Here is a 17,468-nt window from a genome sequence, read left to right on the forward strand (position 1 = left end):
CATATGTTCTACTCACGTGATTGTCTTCTTTGGAGGGCGTATTTTTTCTTCTAGTAAGGACAAAATTAACTGATGAAAAGATTGTAAAAATCGGTGGATTCCCGAAATGCTAAATCAAGTAAAGTATCTGAAATTTTAGACGTTTGTATTCTGTAACATTACTCATTTTATGACGGCACAGTTTGGAGAAATGAAACAAGAGATACGAGGTGAGATTAAAGCGTAACGGGAATTATTATTTCAAGACTTCATGCATTCGATTTTCAAAATATTTTATTTTATGTTTTTGGTACACATGTTCCTGATTTATGTTTGCTTATTGAACTGTTTTGAATACTTTAAGTGCTGTCAGTCGATTTCGAGTGCTCAGCAAATTTTTACTTTCGGAACAGATGGATCAAAGAATCTGCATTAAATTTTGCTTGAAAAATGTAATACAATGCCGGCCTGAGTGGACGAGCGGTTCTAGGCGCTACAGTCTGGAACCGCGCGACCGCTACGGTCGCAGGATCGAATCCTGCCTCGGGCATGGCTGTGTGTGATGACCTTAGGTCAGTTAGGTTTAAGTAGTCCTAAGTTCTTGAGGACTGATGACTACAGCAGTAAAGTCCCATAGTGCTCAGAGCCATTTTTTTTGGTAACACAATGGAGCATCGCATTCGAAATGGTGACTGTGGCTTTTGACGAAACTGAGTGATATAAACGTTTCAAATAGGGTAGAGAAGACATTTAAGTAGACAACTGCCCTGGATGCCCTCGCACATAAATTACTGATGAGAATGTGAAAGAAGAAATGAAAATCGTACCACAAAATCGCCGAATCACCATCAGAGGCGTTACTGATGATGTCGACATATCCTTTGGCTCATGCCAAGCAATTTTTTCGAGTGTTTTGAACAAGAAGTGTGTAACAGAAAGCTTTGTTCCAAAATTGTTGAACCTCACCCAAAAACGGCGTCGCGTAGAAATCGCTCAGGAAAAGCTGAAAGACGTTGACAACAGTCCAGGACTTCTAAGGAAGGTTATAAGACGTGACGAAACGGGTTTATGCATACGACGTCGAAACAAAGGCCCAGCATGCCAAAGGAAACTGCCTGAAGAGCCCAGACGGAAAAAAAAGTTGCATAGTTCGCTCTCACGTGAAGGTTTTCCTCGCTGTTTTATTCCATTACAATGGGACAGTGCATCATGAGTTCCTGCCTTATGCTCGTATTGTCAATAAGGAAAACAAATGGCTCGAATGGCTCTGAGCACTATGCGATTTAACTTCTGAGGTCATCAGTCCCCAAGAACTAAGAACTACTTACACCTAACTAACCTAAGGACACCACACTCGTCCATGCCCGAAGCAGGATTCGAATCTGCGACCGTAGCGGTCGCGCGGCTCCAGACGGTAGCGCCTAGAACCGCTCGGCAACTCCAGCCGGCTAAGGAAAACAGTTATGTTGCCTGAGCCACTGTACTAGCCAGACATCGCGACTTTTCTGTTCTCGTGGCTGATGGGAACCATGTATGGGCGTTTTCCCGCCACCATTGATGAGATAGAAACGGAATCATTGAAGGAGCTCGAAATCATAAACAAAAGTAAGTTCCAGAAATGCTTTCATGATTAAAAAAAGCGCTGGCTCGAGTTCATTAGATCCAAACAAAGGCTCTATAAAAATAAAGATTGTTTTTTCTTGTACCATCTGTTACTTCTTGATCACAGCTCACACATCGGCCTTCTACAGTCTCACAAAACGATCCTTCATTTACACCCACATCACATCAAGTTTGCAGACAATGAAGGAGGACAGTGATACCACACAAAGCAAAGAGTTTACATCTTCGTTTGACACAATTGCTGAAACAGATTTGTAGAATTAACAGAACGGAAGGTACAAAATTCTGTGTAAAAAAAAAAATCGGTTTTATATATTTATGGAATACAAATATTTAGGGGTGAAATAGGTGATTTTTATGGACACAATTTTATGATTTTTTCGTTGCATAAACAAAGACGTCCATACCCACTGGTAACAAAGGATTCCTAACATATTATTACATTGAACGTTTCACTGGGGAACTTGAGAAGCTTAAGTTCGACACCACTTACTACTTCACAGAGAGAGATGTTCCAGGACGAATATGCGAAGTTACATATTTTCTCAAGTGCATAGGTGGCGCCAGTGTCTACACCCCTCTCACCCCCTCACCATCTTTGAATTATGGTCAGTGTTGATGTGTTGACGCGGTTTACAAATGTGTCTATCGTAGACTCTTTGGGCCCAGTAACTCAGTTCTTTGAAAGTGACGTGGTCGAGTTATTTAGGCACAGTCGTACGTCATCTTGTATTTCTGTAGAACGGCCAGTATTACGACCAGATGGACACGGTTGCGATGGGAAGCCCATTAGCTCGAGCTTTTCCAGATGTCTTTACCGAGAATTTAGATGACATTGCCTTAAACAAGGTCCCATTATAGCTTTGTTTTTTCTTCCGACACGTTGAAGACGCGATCACCATATGGTCCCACGAGCATAAGGATTCTGACGTCATTAGAACATATCAACAGCATTCGCAGTAACCTCTAGTTCACTATGGAGGTAAGCGGGTTGGAACTTTAATAGTGGCAACTATTTATTTACAGCTCGTGCAAAATCGATAGGTGTTTCAACGTTTTACGGACCTTCAAAGTAATCACCAGGATCAACATCGAGATTAACAGTCGGCATAATTTTATACGAATGTGCTAAGGCATTGATGTTAATTGATCTTGATAAAATTGTCTTGGTACCTGTACACACGGTCATATTGCAGCGCACTTATTCGAAGTCTGTCCATAATTTTTGTGCATGTGCTGCGGAAGATCAATGCATGTAACTAGGTTTAGTAGGAGCTTCTTGAACAGCGATTATCCTTTACTATTTTTCGCTGAAGAGAGTATTTGTGGCTACCCGTCCGACAAGGGTGTTGAACTACACAGCTCGACACCTTTTTCAATATCACTTTCAATTATTAAGCACGTACAGGGTGTTTCAAAAATGACCGGTATATTTGAAACGGCAATAAAAACTAAACGAGCAGCGATAGAAATACACCGTTTGTTGCAATATGCTTGGGACAACAGTACATTTTGAGGGGGACAAACTTTCGAAATTACAGTAGTTAGAATTTTCAACAACAGATGGCGCTGCAAGTGATGTGAAAGATATAGAAGACAACGCAGTCTGTGGGTGCGCCATTCTGTACGTCGTCTTTCTGTTGTAAGCGTGTGCTGTTCACAACGTGCAAGTGTGCTGTGGACAACATGGTTTATTCCTTAGAACAGAGGATTTTTCTGGTGTTGGAATTCCACCGCCTAGAACACAGTGTTGTTGCAACAAGGCAAAGTTTTCAACGGAGGTTTAATGTAACCAAAGGACCGAAAAGCGATACAATAAAGGATCTGTTTGAAAAATTTCAACAGACTTGGAACGTGACGGATGAACGTGCTGGAAAGGTAGGGTGGCCACGTACGTCAACCACAGAGGGCAACGCGCAGCTAGTGCAGCAGGTGATCCAACAGCGGCCTCGGGTTTCCGTTCGCAGTGTTGCAGCTGCGGTCCAAATGGCGCCAACGTCCACGTATCGTCTCATGCACCAGAGTTTACACCTCTATCCATACAAAATTCAAATGCGGCAACCCCTCAGCGCCGCTACCATTGCTGCACGAGAGATATTCGCTAACGATATAGTGCACAGGATTGATGGCGGCGATATGCATGTGGGCAGCATTTGGTTTACTGACGAAGCTTATTTTTACCTGGACGGCTTCGTCAATAAACAGAACTGGCGCATATGGGGAACCGAAAAGCCCCATGTTGCAGTCCCATCGTCCCTGCATCCTCAAAAAGTACTGGTCTGGGCCGCCATTTCTTCCAAAGGAATCATTGGCCCATTTTTCAGATCCGAAACGATTACTGCATCACGCTATCAGGACATTCTTCGTGAATTTGTGGCGGTACAAACTGCCTTAGACGACACTGCGAACACCTCGTGGTTTATGCAAGATGGTGCCCGGCCACATCGCACGGCCGACGTCTTTAATTTCCTGAATGAATATTTCGATGATCGTGTGATTGCTTTGGGCTATCCGAAACATACAGGAGACGGCGTGGATTGGCCTCCCTATTCGCCAGACATAAACCCCTGTGACTTCTTTCTGTGGGGACACTTGAAAGACCAGGTGTACCGCCACAATCCAGAAACAACTGAACAGCTGAAGCAGTTCATCTCATCTGCATGTGAAGCCATTCCGCCAGACACGTTGTCAAAGGTTTCGGGTAATTTCATTCAGAGACTACGCCATATTATTGCTACGCATGGTGGCTATGTGGAAAATATCGTACTATAGAGTTTCCCAGACCGCAGCGCCATCTGTTGTTGACAATTGTAACTACTGTAATTTCGAAAGTTTGTCCGCCTGAAAATGTACTGTTGTCCCAAGCATATTGCAACAAACGGTGTATTTCTATCACTGCTCGTTTAGTTTGTTTTGCCGTTTCAAATATACCGGTCATTTTTGAAACACCCTGTATCATCACCTTTGTCGGCACAGTGGAGCGTTACACCACCACACATTCCACTGACTCACCTTGCAGAAACGCCAATATTTCATCTGTCACTTCTTTCTCACTCCACGTAATTCCTGGTGTTCGTTTCTGAAGAAATGTCAACTGTTGTTATCTATGTAATGCAATGCTTGCTTTGTTCATCGTTGCCACTAACACTTTAGCACCGTTGCGAGTTGCTCGTCGACTAAGCAGTTAAACTATGCTCCGTATCCTCAAGCTGTGCTCCCCATTGAAGACCTCTAGTCCCCCCACCCCACCCCCTGTATTCATTAGCAGCTAATATTGTGGTGGCATGATGCAGGTATACAATGCGTGGGGCGTCGAATGCCGTGAACATCATTGGCCTGTCGCGGCCTTGCACTCAAGGGATTCGTTGTCTGCGAAGTTCCTCGCCCAGAGCGTCGCCCTTCGTGAACGAGAATATGCACCGTGTACTGTGCACTTGAACCTCGTTCTCTGAAAAAACTGGCCGCACGCAATCTGGGGCGCGGATACCCAGCCGTACGGTCAACAGCTGGCGAGGTAGGTATTCGCAAACAAGCGGCCAACGTGATTCAGCTGTCGCCAAAGTGGGTCAAAGGCGCGAGATTCAGAAAGATGGCGCCGCCGGGAATGCCAACCGGCCGCCAAGAATTTCCCCGTTATTGGCGCCCGGCGCCTCCCACGCGCGGCATCGACGCCGGTGGCGAGGTCGCGGGAAGGACGTCCGGCAGAAGCGCGAAGCTGCGGCCTTCTGCAAGGCCGACGCGACGCGACGCAGCGTGGGCACGGCGGGGTGGCGGCCTGCAAATAAAAATATTCCCCACGAATCTATGGCCTGTACCGTCGTCGACACACTTCTCAGGCGTATGGCATTACGGTCGAGGTTTTTCTAATTTTATTTTGAGATGTGGGATGCTGGCAGCTCACTGTTTTCGTTTTTACCATAATAAGCTATACTGAAAAACATTTTCGGCGATGAGTGTTCGGTAATTCTCACGTAAGTGAAAAAAAAAACACTTTCCCACTGTAATAATTCAAAGAAGTGGTGCATAGGCGTAGTCATATATCATGGCTTCAGATAACATCGCTCTTGTGCAACGCAGCTAGCTCTTTATTCGCACGAAGTAATGGCCGCTATCGACAGGGGATCTCAGGTTGCGGAGCTATGAGGTATCGTCTCAGTTGTGCGACTGGATTCGTGATTTCCTATCAGGAAGGTCGCAGTTCGTAGTAATAGACGGCAAATCATCGAGTAAAACTGAAGTGATATCAGGTGTTCCCCAGGGAAGCGTCCTGGGACCTCTGCTGCTCCTGATCTATATAAATGACCTGGGTGACAATCTGAGCAGTTCTCTTAGACTGTTCGCAGATGATGCTGTAATTTACCGTCTAGTAAGGTCATCCGAAGACCAGTATCAGCTGCAAAGCGATTTAGAAAAGATTGCTGTATGGTGTGGCAGGTGGCAGTTGACGCTAAATAACGAAAAGTGTGAAATGATCCACATGAGTTCCAAAAGAAATCCGTTGGAATTCGATTACTCGATAAATAGTACAATTCTCAAGGCTGTCAATTCAAATAAGTACCTGGGTGTTAAAATTACGAACAACTTCAGTTGGAAGGACCACATAGATAATATTGTGGGGAAGGCGAGCCAAAGGTTGCGTTTCATTGGCAGGACACTTAGAAGATGCAACAAGTCCACTAAGGAGACAGCTTACACTACACTCGTTCGTCCTCTGTTACAATATTGCTGCGCGGTGTGGGATCCTTACCAGGTGGGATTGACGGAGGATATCGAAAGGGTGCAAAAAAGGACAGCTCGTTTTGTATTATCGTGTTATAGGGGAGATAGTGTGGCAGATATGATACACGAGTTGGGATGGAAGTCATTACAGCATAGACGTTATTCGTCGCGGCGAGACCTTTTTACGAAATTTCAGTCACCAACTTTCTCTTCCGAATGCGAAAATTTTTTGTTGAGCCCAACCTACATAGGTAGGAATGATCATCAAAATAAAATACGAGAAATCAGAGCTCGAACAGAAAGGTTTAGGTGTTCGTTTTCCCCGCTCGCTGTTCGGGAGTGGAATAGTAGAGAGATAGTATGATTGTGGTTCGATGAACCCTCTGCCAAGTACTTAAATGTGAATTGCAGAGTAGTCATGTAGATGTAGATGTAGAACCAGAGACATTCACTTTTAATATAAAAAGAAACTATTAGCCTCGATTGCGGTAATGAAACCAACCTTTACCTAGGTTTCAGCCCAAATAATTGAGCCTTATTGAGAAGATATACCTCAATCTATAACTTGTCAAAGTTATGGTCGAGAAATAATACTAAAACAACATGAATAGGCGTAGTCATATATCAAAAATGCAGTTTTAGTTTTATTTAGAGACCATGCCCTCTTGGACAAATTATAGATTCAGGTAGAGGGTGGTCCATTGATAGTGATCGGGCCAAATATTACACAGAGGTGCAAGCCACTAGGGGCTGCCATATGTCCTCTGCTACAGTCAACACAAAACTGCTGTCGCATTTTATTTTAATACTGACTATCTGACGCTGTCAGGTATGACCGCAGCTGTCGTATTTTTTCGTACGTTATGCTGCAACATTTAATTTTAATTTTCACCGAAGGTGGTGTCCCTTGTGACACCGAAACCTAGATTACAAATTAATTGTTCGCGATTGAGGGCTGTGTTTTCAAAATTTTGTATTATACAACAGTCGCTGATTGACAGCCATGTTAAAAGAAAAAAAACCACATTCATATTTCTTCACGTACTACACGAATATGTAATAAAAATGGGGGTTCCTATTTAAAAAAAACGCAGTTGATATCCGTTTGACCTATGGCAGCGGGCCAACCGCAGCGCCATCTTGTTTCCCCTTCAAGCTACACAAGTTTCGTCCTTTGTAGTTTTTTCATTTGACGGTTATTTCGTGTGATATTTGGCCCGGTTACGATCAATGGGCCACCCTGTATATCTCCTCAAGAAATCTCAATTATCTGGGCTGAAACCTAGGTAAAGGTCGGTTCCGTTACCGCAATCGAGGTTCATAGTTCCTTATATATTAGATTATCACGATTTCTGACTGTGCTGCACTGTTGAAAGTAAAAAAAAAAAAATCTGTTTTGGCCAGAATTGAGATTTTACGAGGGCTGTTTGCAAAAGAAACTTCTGATCAGTTGCGAAATGGAAACCACAGTGAAAATCCGAGGAAGCTTTCCATAAATGTCTTGTACAGTGTCTTTTAGTAGGCACGTCGATCGCATCACGTCGCCCTTTCAGTTCTGAGCGCACAGTAACCACGTAAAGATGCCTAGAATATAGCGTTTCCCGACAAGTATGGGGGCCTAGTGAGAGATTTCGCTTGATGTCATGCTACCTCCCATAACCTAACTGCCATGCTTTGCCTTTTTCAAGACAGTTCTTGGCCGCATTCTATGGGGGTGAAGTTTCCGCAGCGTGTTCTATGGAAAGTGTCTGATCACACACCGTTCAGCCCGGACGCTCACATGAACCGCTAGCTATGAAGACAACATTTTGATTTAGACAATAAGCTGCAGACCAGCGTAGAGAATTGTCGGAAAGCACAGGCGGCTGCCTTCTATGAAGATGGCATTGGAAAGCTGGTACAACGCTACGGCAAATGTCCGAGTCGGAGCTATAGCTAACTGTTGCAAATAAAGCATTTTTGATTTTCACTGTTGTTTTAATTTCACGACAGATCGGATCTAACTTTATGAATAGCCCTCGTAAAAGAAAAACTACCATTGCATGTTCCGAAAGCTGGCCGGTGTGGCCGAGCGGTTCTAGGCGCTTCAGTCTGGAACCGCGCGATCGCTTCAGTCGCAGGTTTGAATCCTGCCTCGGGCATGGGTGTGGGTGATGTCCTTAGGTTGGTCAGGTTTAAGTAGTTCTATGTTCTAGGGGACTGATGACCTCAGCAGGTAAGTCCCATAGTGCTCAGAGCCATTTGAACCATGTTCCGAAAACTGCTGTGTCATGTGGTCCAAATAAGAGACCTGTCCAAGGGACCAATTCAGAATAACATAGGGAGTAGACTTATCGACGCCGTATATTCGGGGCAAGAACAGTATTTTCAGGGCTTGCTTTGTCTTTGCACCATATAGTTGTCAGATTTTGGCATTGAAGTGCATCCAAGAAATTCGCTGCGGTTGATGTTACGCAAGATCTATTTTCAGACTTTGTGTTCTACCCAAAGGAGCTGTTTTGGTCTAACATTGAGTGCTCTTAATGAGGAGTTTACTATTTCAAAAAGTGGTTCAAATGGCTCTGAGCACTATGGGACTTAACAGCTGTGGTCATTCGTCATTCAATAAGTCCCAATTTCATTGACTTTTCCTGAGGAAAAAATTTATAAAATGCCCCTGCCAGTTAAATCTGAGAATTATAAATATGTCATCAGGTTTGCCAAGAACTTTGTGTCAGCCTCAGACCTGTAGTTCAGTAATAAGGTTGTAACAGAACTGTTACAGACGCTAGAGTGCGATGCGTAGAAACCTGAACATATTTAATGAGTCATGACATTTGAACCAATAATGGAACACATTTGTAATTCCGGGAGAGGATAATAAACAGTCGGAAGGTTAGATACATACGTACATACGTTCATACAAAATCCTCACGACAAATGTCGTCCATCAGCATTGATGAGCCACTGTACACGTTTCACCATACTCCACGTTCTGTAACGTGTATCCTCACCAATGTTGCTTATTTCGTATGTTATGGTATCACGGATTTCTGCAGTTGTCCATGGTCTACTCTTGTACAGTTTCGTAAAATCCTCGGTGGCATCCGCCCACATTTATTATTTTAAAAATGTGGCTTTACAGAAAGAACCTGTGAAATACTCCTAGGCACCTGCAGAAAGGCAACTCGCCTCCGAGGTGCGTCAAGCGGTTGCCTACCTACAGGCGTCCGTAATTCTGTTGCGCCGTGTAGCTTTACACTGATACCTGCCTATACCATTTCTCTCCTCTCCTGAACCGTTTCCACTGCAAATGCGCCACAATTTTTCAGATGGTTGAAACAACGCGACTGACTTCATAATTTTATCGTATTACTCCTTGCGAGATGTGTCCCTTATTTCAGGGTATTTATTCGGTTCTTCAATAAACAAGTCCACATCCAAACAGTCTGCACCCAGGGCAAGCTGATCGCAGCTGTTGCTAGCGCTGCAAAAACGTGTACACTGGGCAGTTCTACTACTTCAGGGGTTGGCGAGCACAATGCCGTAGTGTGCGTGGCTCCGCTGTATACAGGGTGTTACAAAAAGGTACTGCCAAACTTTCAGGAATTTGGTACCGGTGTTGTGTAGACAAGAACTTTCAAATGCACTCATAAATGAAAGTCAAGAGGGTTGAGGTCAGGAGAGCGTGGAGGCCACGGAATTGGTCCACCTCTACCAATCCATCGGTCACCGAATCTGTTGTTGAGAAGCGTACAAACACTTCGACTGAAATGTGCAGGAGCTCCATCGTGCACGAACCACATGTTGTGTCGTACTTGTAAAGGCACATGTTCTAGCAGCACAGGTAGAGTATCCCGTATGAAATCATGATAAAGTGCTCCATTGAGCATAGGTGGAAGAACATGGGGCCCAATCAAGACATCACCAACAATGCCCGTCCAAACGTTCACAGAAAATCTGTGATGACGTGATTGCACAATTGCGTGCGGATTCTCGTCAGCCCACACTTGTTGATTGTGAAAATTTACAATTTGATCACGTTGGAATGAAGCCTCATCGGTAAAGAGAACATTGGCACTGAAATGAGAATTGACACATTCTTGGATGAACCATTCGCAGAAGTGTACCCGATGAGGACAATCAGCTGCTGATAGTGCCTGCACAAGCTGTACATGGTACGGAAACAACTGGTTCTCCCGTAGAACTCTCCATACAGTGATGTGGTCAAAGTTACCTTGTACAGTAGCAACTTCTCTGCCGCTGGCATTAGGGTGATCGTCAACTACACGAGGAATTGCCTCGCCCATTGCAGGTGTCCTCGTCGTTCTAGGTCTTCCCCAGTCGCGAGTCATAGGCTGGAATGTTCCGTGCTCCCTAAGACGCCGATCAATTGCTTCAAACGTCTTCCTGTCTGGAAACCTTCGTTCTGGAAATTTGTTTCGATACAAACGTACCGCGCCACGGCTATTGCACCGTGCTAATCCATACATCAAATGGGCATCTGCCAACTCCGCATTTGTAAACATTGCACTGACTGCAAAACCACGTTCGTGATGAACACTAACCTGTTGATGCTACGTACTGATGTGCTTGATGCTAGTACTGTAGAGCAATGAGTCGCATGTCAACACAAGCACCGAAGTCAACGTTACCTTCCCTCTATTGGGCCAACTGGCGGTGAATCGAGGAAGTACAGTACATACTGACGAAACTAAAATGAGCTCTAACATGGAAATTAAGCGTTTCCGGGCAGATGTCCACATAATACCTTTTCTTCATTTGTGTGTGAGGAATGTTTCCTGAAAGTTTGGCCGTACCTTCTTGTAACACCCTGTATATGACAAATTGAAAAATATGGAAATTTTCCGTGCAATAACAATTTGAAGTCGAATTTTTTTGTATCTGCCACCGTTTTTTCACAAATAACGTTCTCATGGCGTGATTTTTCTTTTCCCGGATTTTTTATACCAAACGTAAACTTCATTACTCATCTACCTCTTTAGAATGCTACCGCTCGTTTCGTCTGTTTAAATTTATTTATTACCAAAAACACAGTTTCTATTAGTCGAACCTTATATACCGACCACTCATTAAAAAACGATACATAGCCTGCTAAATCAGCTATGATTGCTCGATGCAGCTCTACTAGCCGCATCCGTAGACACTTTGTTTATATTAATCGGCCAAAGCATTGCCGAGATATTAGCTTTTAAACTTTCATAAATTTACGATTTTTAATACTACAATAACTTTTATACTATGATACACTTTTGTGGCGCGTCTAGATAATTTGGCTTTACATATTTTTCTGCCATGCCGGCCGGTGTGGCCGTGCGGTTCTAGGCACTTCAGTCTGGTACCGCGTGACCGCTACGGTCGCAGGTTCGAGTCCTGCATAGGGCATGGATATGTGTGATGTCCTTAGGTTAGTTAGGTTTAAGTACTGCTATGTTCTAGGACTGATGACCACAGATGTTAAGTCTCTTAGTGCTCAGAGCCATTTGAACCATTTTTTTTTCTTGTCAATGAGTAGCAACTCAACCACCGTGTCACTCTTAGTTTTGTTTTTACCATCTTTTCTCTGGCGCATAAATTTCTCCAAGCGCGCAAACACGGCCATATGCGCCCCTGCCTAGCGTCCGTTCGTGTTTTTCCAAGGCCGCGTAGACTCTAGCCACTCGCCGCGGCCCCGTAGCAACCGGCGGCCACGTGCTCTGCGGCGGGAATCTGCCGCTATGAACTCACCCCACAGCTTGTACGCTCACATGTTCCTTTGTGGCTGCACACGCCATCTACGACGGCTACTCATAAAGTACTAACATCTTGGAAAAAATAAACATTCCGCTACGGAATTATAGAACCAGTTTTGCGAAACCCCGTAATTCCCACCACTTGCGAGCCTTAACTTCGAAATTATTATCAAAGGTACATAAAATCTTCCGTTCTAGTGGTGCAAAAACGTGGCGCCCTGCGACGTCATCTTCAGGATGGATGCCGCTTCAAACAGCAAGGCGTTGACACACGTGAAGGAAAAGACTACAGCTCACAAGTTTGTGTGATGCCTATGGTGGGTTAACGATGTCACAGTGACACTAAATTTCACCACAATTCCGCCCAGTGCCACAGTGGATGTGTCAAAGGATGTGAAGGTTGTCACAACCCCTCTTATCCACATATCACCTCTTCTGCGATGGAGGTCAGAACCGTGACACCCAGGATTGAAATAGCGCGGTTTTATTATGAGTGGCCGACGGAAACATTTCAGACGCCCTACGACTCAGAATCGGCACGAGAAGGCTCCAAGGGGTGGCATAATGGCTGTCAATGAAACCATCCCTCCCTCTGGGGCGTTGATTTTCGCAGCGACAGTTCGCAGCATGATGAGCAACAGTACGACGTCCTTGACAACCTTGGACACCGCTGGCACACTCTGACGTTTCAGCCCTCTATATTACGGGGCTGTATCCACATTGAACGTGGTCGCAATCGTTTGAAACTCAGTGCGACTGCAGTTTTGGCTGGCGTGTACAGGTTGGATCCACTAGAGACTGTTCAAAAGATTCATCAGAGTTTGTACGTGATCAGAAGCAGCAAAGGGCACTTACGCTTTTCCAGCCCTCCTGTCTCTGCTATCCCGCTCCTGTGGCGTGATCATGCGGGGGTGCGAGGTTAATATGCGCAACGGGGAAGTGTGAGTCGTTTTAAGACCCCCCCCCCCCCCAGTTCGGCAAAACCCTTGGTGCCACACACACACACACACACACACACACACACACACACACACACACACACACACACACACACACACACACACACACACACATTTACCTCTCTTGAGCACCTTGAAATTGTACCTGCACAAACAGAACTCGTGCCGAGAGTACTAGGCGCCTGCAGGCAGGCTACACTGCTGCTCTTTCGTCGCTCGACTACTGCTCTTGCGCCTGATAGCAGGCCACCCGGATTCAGTGTGTGTCGAAGGGTATGCCGATCTGCATGTGTCTAGGACGTCATCACGGATTTGTGTGCACGGACACATTTTTAAGGTGCTCAAGAAGGGCGAGTGTGTAACACTCAGGGTTTTACAGAACTGGAGGGACTTAGGACACTTAGGCATTTAATTCACGCGTGTGTCAATGTCCCCCCCCCCCCCCCCCCCCTGTAACCATCCCAGAGGATGACACAAAATAGGATTGCTGAAAGACCATAAGCACCCTTAACTGCTACAGATGATACACAAATTTGTTTGAACGGTGCCTGGTGGTTCCAACTGTACACAGGCCCAGAAATTGCCATGCTATGCTACAAACTGATGTGTGCAACCACAGTGTGTCCTCAGAGAAGAGTTGAAACGTCAGAGCGTGTAAGCAGTGCCAAAGGTTCTGAAGAACACCTTCCTATTGCTCGTTTCCAACTGGAAATTGTGTGGGAAGCACCGTCCCAGGGAAAGGAGTGTTTCATTGAGGTTCTTTACGCAATTCCCTTCGGTCTTTTCACGCAGATTCTCAGTGGTGGTGCGCCTGAAATGTTTTCCTCGGCCACTCATTGGAAAACCGCGAGATTTCAACGTTGGTTCAGAAATGGTTCAAATGGCTCTGAGCACTATGGGACTTAAAATCGATGGTCATCAGTCTCCTAGAACTTAGAACTACCTAAACCTAACTAACCTAAGGACATCACACAACACACAGCCATCACGGGGCAGAGAAAATCCCTGACCCCGCCGGGAATCAAACCCGGGAACCCGGGCGTGGGAAGCGAGAACGCTACCGCACGACCACGGAATGCGGGCTTTCAACGTTGTGCGCCGCGGTTCTAACCTCCTCCTCAGACGCGTTAAAAGAAGGGGTAAGATGGAGTGTGACGACCTTTCGACTGTGCGACACATCTATGGTGGCATTCGCAGAATCACATGTATGGCGGCATTGGGCAGAATTAGGATGAAATCTGGTGCCAATGGGACGTCGTTAAGCCACATAAACTTTCAGAGCCCTGGCCTTATTTTCGCATGTGTCGACACATAGCTGTCGGAAGCATCGTAGAAGGTGCCACTCTTGCGTCAGTACAGAGGAACGTATAGGCGTCTTTGAGCCAAATTGTCTTGCGTGGCTATGGGTGGATTTTGTGGGGTTTCGATAATGTGATGTTTTAATTCTGTTGTATAGTGTAGAAACGTAATTAATCTTTGGCTGGGTACACGTCCATCTCTGCGTCCTGGCACTCACTGGTACGCTCGTGCCTTAGTACAGCAGCACGCCACTAGAGCAGCCAAAACAAAATGGCACCACGCAGTGACAAAGTAGAGATTATTAATACCCCACGTGGTGTACAATAGGTGCATTACACCACAGTCTATTTCGGTTTAGTATGGTACAAAATAGCGGTAGGTAATCATTTTTGTGGTAAGGCAGTTTCCCCATCCACGATACTCCAGAGCATTCCAATGTAGCAGTTTCATTCAAGTGCGAATTCTTTCTCCTCTCCTGGAGGACACCCAAGAATTGCGAAACAGGCATCCAGATGAGCGCGAAAAATAGGCGGTAATAGGTGCTTCACGAAAGGCAGATATAGATAGCCTCGCAGCCAGCAAAACAAAAGATTATGTACTGCCGACGGGGAAGGTCGGACGGAGCGGAAAAATGATATCAGAGGGCGCGTTGGCGACTTAAGTGCGACCACATGTTGGCGTGTGCAGCTGTTTACCTTGCGCCACCCGACTCAGGAATGTACCAGATCTTACTGTGGGGCAAAAGCGCGCTTCTGCCGCTCGTGCTTGGCCTAGCGTCCTTCCAATGTTGCAATGCTTGACAACTACTAACGAACAGTGACACTGTTGGACAGAAATAATCGCAGGTAATCGTGAACGACATGAAACATAGTACATAGGTAATAGGGGTGAAGTGGTATATGTATAACAAAAACTGGTAGAGACTTCACCACATGGGAATTCAGTATAGCAGACATACCTAACGTTCATGCTCGGCACAGGTCAGACCCCCAACATAAAGGTCGACGTATGATTCCCAATGAGGAATGTGCTCTCCCTGGACACTAATGCCCATCTTACTCTTGTTACTCATGCTGGCTTCAAAGCTGTTGAGGAGGGGTGGCGAAGGGGGATATATTGTCCCACTCTTCTCTCAAGTTAGTCTTTGGTTTTTTCTCTGTTTCTGGAAGGGTTGTTAGTTGAAAAACACATCTGCCAAGCTCATTCCGGGCATACACAATAGGGTTTAGGTCAATGGAAAACGCAGACCATTCCACACGTTCAATGTCTTCGCTTCCCAGTGTGTCCGACACCTCAGTGGACTAGCGTAGGCGGGCACTGTTCTCCATTAACAGGAAGTAGGGACGCATCGCATCCCTGAACTGACGGAATGTCCAGAATAACCCCCCTGCAATACCGCTGTGCTCTAACGGTACCTCCCGCAAAGAGCCATTGTTCAGAATGCCCATACCACAGCGCCTAGGCCATATCGATGACGTTCGTGAACATTGTGGGGCGCGTAACATGTGCTTTTCCCTCTTTGCACAACTTGATGGCCAAAATCTCTTGTCGCACTGAAGCGGGATTCGTCGGAGAACAGTCTCTTCTTTAGTCGATGGCTGAAGCTAATAAAACCAACTTATAGTTTTGCGTCTTAAACCATTAAGGTTTCACATCGTTAGCACCAAAATTTTAATGCATTAACTGATTTATAAGGTTATTAGACGTTTGAAGTAGTTTTAGGTGGCAGTTGATCCTTTAAAGAATCCTTATGGAGGGGGGGGGGGGGGGGGGGGGAAGAGATGTTTACTGGTGTTAGCTATTCAAAGAAGTTTCGGGCTTGCTGTCTGTCGTCATTCAGTTCACTCCACTGGAAGACACTCAAGATACTCGTATTTCCATTGGGCAGCTGCGAGTCGCCCTGAGGCGAGCCATCGAATACTGGCGACGTCTTTCCCCGTCCTGCAATCTGCAGAGTGGTTATAGTTAAACTTCCGCTGCTTCAGCCATTGTAGACGGAAAACTGTTTACCATCAGGGTACGCATCTCCCTTGCTTAGGATGTGCAGACTATGCGCTGCAGGATTTGCGTTGTTAGTGCCGTGCCTTGACATGAGGAGCCGGTACTGGTACGACGACGTGGGCTTGAAAGAAAAGCATCAGTATGCATTACAATCAGCATGGGTCTGGACAAGATGAGCAGTGAGCCTGTGTTGGGAGGCCAGACGGTATCGTTTAGTTGGCATGGTTGCGACTGTTTGTCTTCATCTCGTCTTGACTGGGGCCACTCGTTTCGCAAGCGTTGCCTCTCCACTAGCGGCAGCAGCGGCGGTTATTGATATATAGTAACTGTTGCCCTGTCTATGGAGCGAAGTCGCGTTTTTTGTGTGCCATGGGAGTGAGGCAGTTCGATTTGGGACTCAGGAGGAGCTAGGTCCGCGCATTGCCAGAACACGCCGGGACCGCTGGCGGCACGCACGAACTGCCTGATGGAAGGGCTGTGGTCACGAGGGTCCTACACCGGGTCCAGCAAGCTTTAAGATGAGTGCACTTAAACTCAAGTGGAGAAACCTCCACCATTGTGACATCTCGCGATTCTCCAGTGGCTTGGGTCGTGTTGCTGCTTGTAGTGTCACAGAGGCGAAGAGCAGCGAGTGGAGTGCTTGGGGAAGGCGGATCTGATTAGCTTTCCCAGACTTCTTATTACTATTTACAGCGTTCAGCTTGTTACAATTTGTTAAGTTAAACCAGCGATATTTTTCCTGCCTGCTGGCCGCTAACGCCCCAGTTACCTGCCCTGGGTTTCGTGTATGTAACGGCAGAGTACGTTTCCTCGCCTTGCCGCTGCTGTCCGGTAAGGCGTGTAGTCTTTTTTGAAACCATCTGCGGCCCCTTGGATCTTGTAAGAGACGTGCGCTCTAACGGGAGGTCTGATGGCCAGTAGTTCTGTGTAACGCTCCTTCATCCCGCGCCTTCTGCTTCAGTACCCTTTAGGGAACTTCCGTACTGAGCCTTGTGTTTTATTACTGTATTATTTATTACAATACCTTGAAATGCCTACGTTAAGGGATATATATGTCTAATTAATAGTTCAGGTCGCCTTCTGAAATAAATCTAGCAGTGTGGTGTTCAGTGGATGTTAAGGGTTGTGTTACAAAGTTTACTATCATCTTATTTCA

General features: G+C 45.7%; 1 protein-coding gene across 4 annotated transcripts in view; it reads left to right on the forward strand.

Moving 5' to 3' along the window:
• LOC126293746 (tropomodulin) overlaps window positions 1-17,468 on the forward strand; it is a 633,877-nt gene that overhangs the window by 203,760 nt on the left and 412,649 nt on the right. The window lies entirely within an intron of this gene.

This window comes from Schistocerca gregaria, chromosome 10, assembly GCF_023897955.1.
Source record: "Schistocerca gregaria isolate iqSchGreg1 chromosome 10, iqSchGreg1.2, whole genome shotgun sequence".
In the NCBI taxonomy this organism is placed as follows: domain Eukaryota; kingdom Metazoa; phylum Arthropoda; class Insecta; order Orthoptera; family Acrididae; genus Schistocerca; species Schistocerca gregaria.